Below are 7,602 nucleotides of genomic sequence, written 5' to 3' on the forward strand. Positions count from 1 at the left end.
TTGGATTCCTGATTTGGCAGTAAATCCGCTTCTGAGTTAGAGTCCGAAATCGATCTTGATTCGATTGTCATTCGTCCGAGTATGCCTTTGGTTGGATGACTCGTTGACTCTTCGAACCCTTGGCTTGATCCCGCACGTGTATGGATGCATTCCGTCGCTTGATGCGATTCGTCGATCTCGTCGCCTCGTTGGTTCGTCGGTTTGTGCCGAGCTGAGCTAAAGGACCTATAAGCAATTTTATATGCCTACAATTAGTGATTTAAATTTCTGTTGTATTTATAAAGAGCCTTAATGGAGATGCTTTTGTCTTGGCAGCTTACTCTGAAAGGGTGCTGCATATTAGCTTTAGAATATAATATTTTTTACGGTGTTATATGGATGTTTGCTTGGTTTATTTAGTATTCTCTTATTTCTTCAGTAAGTTATATCTTTGGGTTGATATATATTATTTACGCAATTTACAATGACATGCATATGTCCTCTATAAATTTGAAATAGATATAAGGTGAATTTTATATTTAGTGGACTTTAATAAGAATTTTAGTAATGATATATATTACCTCCATATTTAGAGATCTTGAAATCTAATAGTGCTATTACATTATTATCTTTGAACGTGTCTTTAAGAATTGATCATTCATTAGTAGTCATACCCCTAAATAAAGTCACACACAGGGTCGTGATACTATATAAGAAAAAGAAAAAGGGTAATTTTATATTTTTTTTTGCTTACGCAGAGTCATGACATAGTAATTTTTCTTTTATCTTCCATAAAGAACGTTTCTTTGATTGGAACAAAGTTTTTCAATATATTATTCAGGGAGGATTCAGTCGGTGCTTCTTTGATAAATATAACTTATGTTAGTGTTCATTAAAGTGATTCTTTCGAATTCCATTTGAAATGAAAACTGTTTGATTCTTTTGAAGGATATCTCTAAATTTTCTAATAGTTCTCTATACATAGATCTTTGTAATATTTTACCATATAAATATTATTACCATCTGAGATCAATATTTATAAATTATAATCAATTAATGTTAAGCTATTATATTATAGTTTTTTATTAGTTTTTTGCAAATTAGTCTTCTATCAATTAATGATACTTATGTATTTTTGCTGCTCTAACATATTGGTAAAATTATATGCAGTTACTTTAATTTATACAATAAAATTAATTTTTAATTTATCATATATTTTTAAAATTTATTCATTGACTGGATATTTTTAATCTGTTATTACTGTTTTTTTACCAACATCAACTTGACTATTTTCAGATCTGAAAAAGGATAGTAAACCTTAAATTATAAGTTACATTTATATCTTAATGAAAAATATAAAACAATTACTCTTTTCTTTGCCAAATTTTAAAATTTAAGCTTTTTATTTTGTGTAATTTTAAACTTTTGAGAGTATTTTGTCTAATTTTTAAAACTTTTCGGTTTTTTTTGTAATACTTCATGTAATAAACTGATACCACGGAGCTGTTTCATATATTTTATTAATCTTATTTAAATTATTGAGCTATAGATAGTTCATGGGGTATTAGGATAGAATATAACTATGATTAGATAGATTATAATTTAAATTAAATATTTAAAATAGTACAGAGTAATTTTGATTATGAAAATTAAGCTTTTCCCGAACTCATGCTTTTAAAAGGGAGTATGGTTTTTATTTTCCTTAATTTTTTTTATAATTTTGAGAATGACTTTTGTCTCTTTAATTTGTTTGGTAGATTTTGTAAATATCTCATCCACACTATGTACATTTGTAAGTCTGCGCTTGGGGCAGACATTATTTGTCTCATAAACTTGTTTGGTTTTTGCATATACGCCCTTCATTTTGTAGATATTTGTGAATTTGGTATTTAATAATTTCATTTAGAGTTACGTTTCAATTTAAACTGTATTCTTATCTTCATACTATGTATATCCAATAAGAATTCATCAATTTATCAACTGTTTCAATTTAAACTGTATTCTTATCTTCATACTATGTATATCCAATAAGAATTCATCAATTTATCAACTTACTCTTACTTAATGCTATGTATATCCAATAAGAATTCATCAATTTATCAACTTACTCTTACTTAATGGATTAATATTTAAATTCCAATAGTATTTTTGTCTACTGAAAGATTTTCCAAAAAAAGGCTTATTTTCATTTAGGTAGTCCTGAGTTACGCATTTATGACACAGATACACTTTTTTTGACACTTTAATACTCAAAGTTTCAATCCCATTGTGCTTTGATACTCTTTGCAAGTATTTTGTTAAAGTGTTCATTTTTCAGGTTAAGCAACCTGAAAACGATGAAATACTGTGATTTGATTTACAACATATAATCAACATAGAAATAAGAAGAAACAAAATTCTCATAAAAATTCAAAATTTTTCAAGTGAGATAAATGAATAACAAAATAAGTTTGTTTTCATGAATATACTTATAGAGCATGTTCCATAAATGGTCAAAGTGGTTTATAAATCACTTTTGTGGGTTATAAGTCACTTTTTGAGATGTTTAGCAATCAGATTATTTTGGCTTATAAATTTATAATCCATCAAAAAATAAGCCACTTTGAGATATTTTGACAACTGAATTAGGTTGGCCAAAGTAAAAGACAATTATACCTTTAATTTCACAAAATCCAAGTTCTTATTTAATAATTCACGATAAACCATAAGTCTTTTTTGATCATTTTGATAACAATAATGGATTATAATTTATCCATTTACCGATCAGTAAACTGTTTAAGTGAATTATAATCCCTTAAATTTACTAAAGACTCCTTACTATAATCCTATAATCCAAATAAATTATAATCTAAAATTTCATTTAAAAGCCTGGACTAGATGAGTGAAAGAAGAGGGAGATTAAGGGGTCGTTAATCTTCAATAGAGGAGTATATAACTGGGCCTAAGCATATCATTTGGGGTTTACCGTTGGGATTGATATACTTAGATTCAAGCTAGTTTGTAAAATGCCCGAGTGGGTGGTAAACCATCGAATCGAATCGAATACTAGGGTGTTCGTATTTGTATTTTTTAAAATTACCGAATTCGAATGCGGACCCTAATATCCATATATCTAGTTTTTCGAATTCGAACTCGAATACTTGGTATTTGATAAATATTCATGAATATTCACGAATACTTATCGAATATCAAAGTATATTTATTATGCTAAAAATTTTTGATTTTCAAATAATATTAAAATTCATAAATACAAATTATTCCTTTTTAACATATGGTGTATATATATTTAAATCAAAATTTTAATTAGAAAATAGATTTAAGATTATTTAAGTCTTAAAATCAGTATATAAAAGTTAAGTAGAAATTGTAAGTGAATTAAAAGTATGACATCATATGTGCAATAATACAAATAATAAGCTGTGATTAAATTTTAAATAAATATTTAATAGACAAACGAATCGAATATACATCTGGTTAAATTCTATTCGTTAGTAAACTCGAATACTAAATAATTATCGAACTATTTGTTAATTATTTGATTCATTTCGACTCCTAGCGTAAGCTCTACGCGGTCCTACTAAGAAGGGTGTATTTGTATAACATCAGCGTACGTTATACGCATATTCCACGTTGACAAATATAACTATTTCGTACCAGTCTCTGTCGCTTATCATTCCGTGGCTCTAAATTCCTCTGTTTCTTCTTCGTCCTTCAGCTGCCCTATATTTCCCAAATTAGAAACCCTAAGATCTCTTCTTCTCCCTTTTCTCGATTTTGCGAAACCCTAAGGAGAATTTGAGCTCTGAGTGATTGCAGATTCTCAATGTTATGAACAATGTGGCTTGCTGGAGTGAGGATAAATTGCGATAATGTATTGAAAAGCCCTAATTAGGGAATTGAGTTCCCGTGAAATTCACGACAACCAACCGGAACTCAAATTTGATTTTAAAGGAAATCGTTTACTTGTGTGTTTCTTGTTGAAAGATTATCACTTTGTGAGAATGGGAATGAGGAGAACCGTTGTCGAGAACTAGGCTCTCTAAGATTTTCCCCCCCTATCTCTAGTGAATTTGAGCTCTAATTGATTACAAAAACGTTATTAGGTAATGAGCATAAACTTCTCAAATGGGGTTAAATTTCGAGCAGAAGGGGATTTGAGTACTTGTGTATGATTCTTGCCAAAAGATATGATTTTTTTTTAATTTTTAATTTTTTTTGTTAGTATATCTCCCTGAAGATTTTTTGCTCACCATGAGTTAAGTAATGATTCTAATTTTCTGATTGCTTTCAGGCATGTTGTTACTTAGCACTTTGGTGTTACGATGAGCCCTCAAAGCTGCCTCTAAATTCAGGTAACAACAAATGTGGCTCGTAAAAGATGATTAAGTGATTCGATACTATATGATGCATTTTAACTCAATAATTTTGTCAAAGCCCTTTTTTTAAGGGCATTTCTAACACTATGCTTGTACAAATGCTGTTACAGGTATAACCTTGTTCATGGGGGTTCCTGAAGAAATCTATGATAGCAATTCAATTGGAGAGGGCCACATTGTAGATTAAAAAAAAAAAAAAGGGTAACAATTTGTTCGGTTGTGTCGTCACTTTAGATATGCATATCTAGAAAGGTCTGCTGTTGGGCGTGTCAAACGCTTATGCACAAGTGGTTGTCTAGACAAAAATTTCTGTTCTCAATAAGGTCGTTTCTCTTAATATGATATTCTGCGTCGTCAAAACCATATAATGTTATTTAATGTTTTCTACTGATAGTGATAAGGGGGATGGTGAGTTCCAGTGCTATCCCCTCTTTTAATAAAGATAATATCACTTGGTTAGTGTAAAATGTATTTATCAATATCAAGAAATAGATATGGCATCGATCTAGTTATTATCATTATTCTTATCCACACCTAGCAGTCAAAGAAGGAAAAAGGTATAGGCATGCAAACTTAGTAGTTCTCATTGTCATCAGTTGAACTTAGTTGTAGATTCCATATATAATTCTTGTGAAGATGCCAGTTATGACACTGATAAATTTGTATGCTTGATTATACATGCATGACAAAACTAGGATATATATTGGGAATGGCTTTATGTCCAAAAAGGATGTCACTGCCTTTCTCTTTCTTTATTTATTTTTAGTCCTCTTTACTATTTCCCTTTCATCAAGGGAACACTGCATTTTTAATTGCAGGTGTTTCCTGGGAATTAACTTAAGAAGGTATACTGAGGATATCACATTCATAAGTGGCAGGGCCAGAAGGTACGCTATGCAAGCTAGTTATTGACTCTCTCATGACAGGCAGCCACTTATAAGGTGATTGAATAATTCCGTATAGACTGCGATTGCTTTGATTCTACTACTGATGAATATTTCAATTTGCATCCTCCATTTGAATATAAATTCTAATAGATTTTGTAGTCTAACTCAGTAAGTGTCTCGCTTAGTCAAATGCATTTACATTATTACAGTTTGCAATAGTTTTTACCGTTTTACACAACAAGCTTCATAGTTGAAAGCACTTTGCTATAACTTTTGGTCGAATTAAAGGAGGGGAGGATTATTTCTTTGATGATAGAACCACATAAATGTATTCTAGATTTCTTTTGTTTTTCTAGACTTCACGTTCTCCTGCTGGTATTAGATGCTTTCCTACTTACCATTTATTCTTTGTACAACACAACTTCATTTCAACAGCCAATGTGCTGTAAATATTCAAGACCTTTGCGTACTATAATCTGGAGCCTGATCATTCCTCCTTGGGTAATTGTCAGATTTTGAAATTAGATCATCTTTCATCTTGGCCTTGTATGTTGTCACATAGCGTAGATTACTACAAATGGCAAATGTCATTCCATATCTCAATAAATGAGGTTCATACTTTATACCAGTGAACATGCACATCAATTCTTTTTGTTCTTCCCTAGTCTATTGAATGGACTTTGCATCATTTGATAAGTGACTGGGTGGACGTGCAGATTCATCTTAGGGCTCACTTTTGATTTCCATCTTTGTGTTTAGTAAATATAACCCATTACACCCTTCTAGTGAGGTGGAGGGTTAGAGAATAACAGAACATACTGAAAATCATGAAACGATGATGTCTATTTCATAACATGTGGTCAACCTCGTCACTTCACTTCACTATTCATCTTTTTAAAGAACTACACCATACTTTAAAAAGTTTTCTGGATATTCTCTACTTCGACAGTGTGGCTAGTCTAGTTGATTGGAGTGGCTAATAAGCTGAAATCAACATATAACTAAAGAAAAAAGGAAATCCCTATCTTATTCTTGGATCCAAATATACTTGACAATGTGATTATCCTTCTGTTTGTTCCTGTTGGGATCAAAGCTATCTTACCACCTACTTGTATACTTGGTTAAATGTGAATAGCTAATTCTGACAAATCTCTGCCTTGGCTCATATCAAAGCAAGTGGTATATGAAGCTTACAAGCCTTAAGCTCTACAAGGCATATTCCAAGCCCACTTTAGACCAGTACTCTTAAAACAACTTGTACAATCCCTTCTTCACTATTACACCAAACATTATTGACTTAATTCCGATCTTTATCAGCACCTTGATAGGCGTTATTCACACACCTCCTCCTTGCTTTGGTGGTTATTAACTCAACCACATCTGCCACACACACAGAACATACAACACATAAATGCTTAGGTTTCATGATTCGATAAAATTGTACCGAAATAATTAAGCAAACCCCAACAATTTGTACTCAGCATCTCTCTCTCTCTCTCTCTCTCTCTCTCTCTCTCTCTCTCTCTCTCTGCATCCTGCAACAGAGCAAAACCAAACTAAGTCCCAAAATAAGGAGAAATATACATATACGTGCACCATTCCCTGTTCGAAATATTATCCTTCATTCTCAAAGCCCTGCTACATTGAAGCAATTCTCTCTCTCTCTCTCTCTCTCTCTCTCTCTCTCTCTCTCTCTCTCTCTCTCTCTCTCTCTACGTGGACATAAGATCTGAGCATCCTGCAACAAAGCAAAACCAAACTAAGTCCCAAAATAAGGAGAAATACACATATGTGCACCATTCCCTGTTCGAAAGAGTATCCTTCATTCTCAAAGCTCTGCTGCATTGACATATTTTTTTTATTTACTCACAATTTTAAGTTTCAAACTCTCAGTATAATGCCTGATAACAACTTGAGCATATTGGTATGCTCTGACGATCATGTGGTACAAAAGAGAGATCGTGCACAAGTTGGTTCCTGGGGAAGTGGTGGAAGATCCCATGTAATGTGTACATTGGTCTTCATACTATAAATCTAGGACGTTGGATTCAGTGCTAACCTTGATTGTGAGGTAAGAGAAGGATTTGATTGCTTGCAATGGTAGGTTAAGGAAGCTCTTTTTGTCTTCTCACAGATCCTGGTTAATGAGTGTGAGGTCTGATACTATGCTCCTTATATTTTGGTTGTTTCATTCAGAGTTGATAATGGAAGGATTTCAGTATTTCGAAAAATGATGATGTCTGAGTTTGGAATAACACTGATTTGCTTATTATCGGTGTCTAGTTGTTTTCTATGTCCGAGAGTTGAGGAGATCATACTGCATCATAGGTGATCCAAAGCATGCTACTAGAAAATCTGTC

General features: G+C 32.1%; 1 long non-coding RNA gene across 3 annotated transcripts in view; it reads left to right on the forward strand.

Annotated features, from left to right (window-relative positions):
• The window catches only part of LOC109836578, a 15,982-nt gene continuing 12,038 nt past the window's right edge, over positions 3,659–7,602 (forward strand). Inside the window, exons 1-4 of one of the 3 annotated variants that reach the window (XR_002246016.1) lie at positions 3,659–4,082; positions 4,271–4,331; positions 4,466–4,556; positions 5,174–5,296. This is a non-coding gene — a long non-coding RNA (uncharacterized LOC109836578). Of the gene's footprint in view, positions 4,146–4,270; positions 4,332–4,465; positions 4,557–5,173; positions 5,297–7,602 lie in introns of all 3 variants that reach the window. The other 2 variants (XR_002246014.1, XR_002246015.1) reach the window with 2 other exon arrangements.

The sequence above is a fragment of the Asparagus officinalis genome, chromosome 4, assembly GCF_001876935.1.
Source record: "Asparagus officinalis chromosome 4, Aspof.V1, whole genome shotgun sequence".
Taxonomy (NCBI): Eukaryota; Viridiplantae; Streptophyta; class Magnoliopsida; order Asparagales; family Asparagaceae; genus Asparagus; species Asparagus officinalis.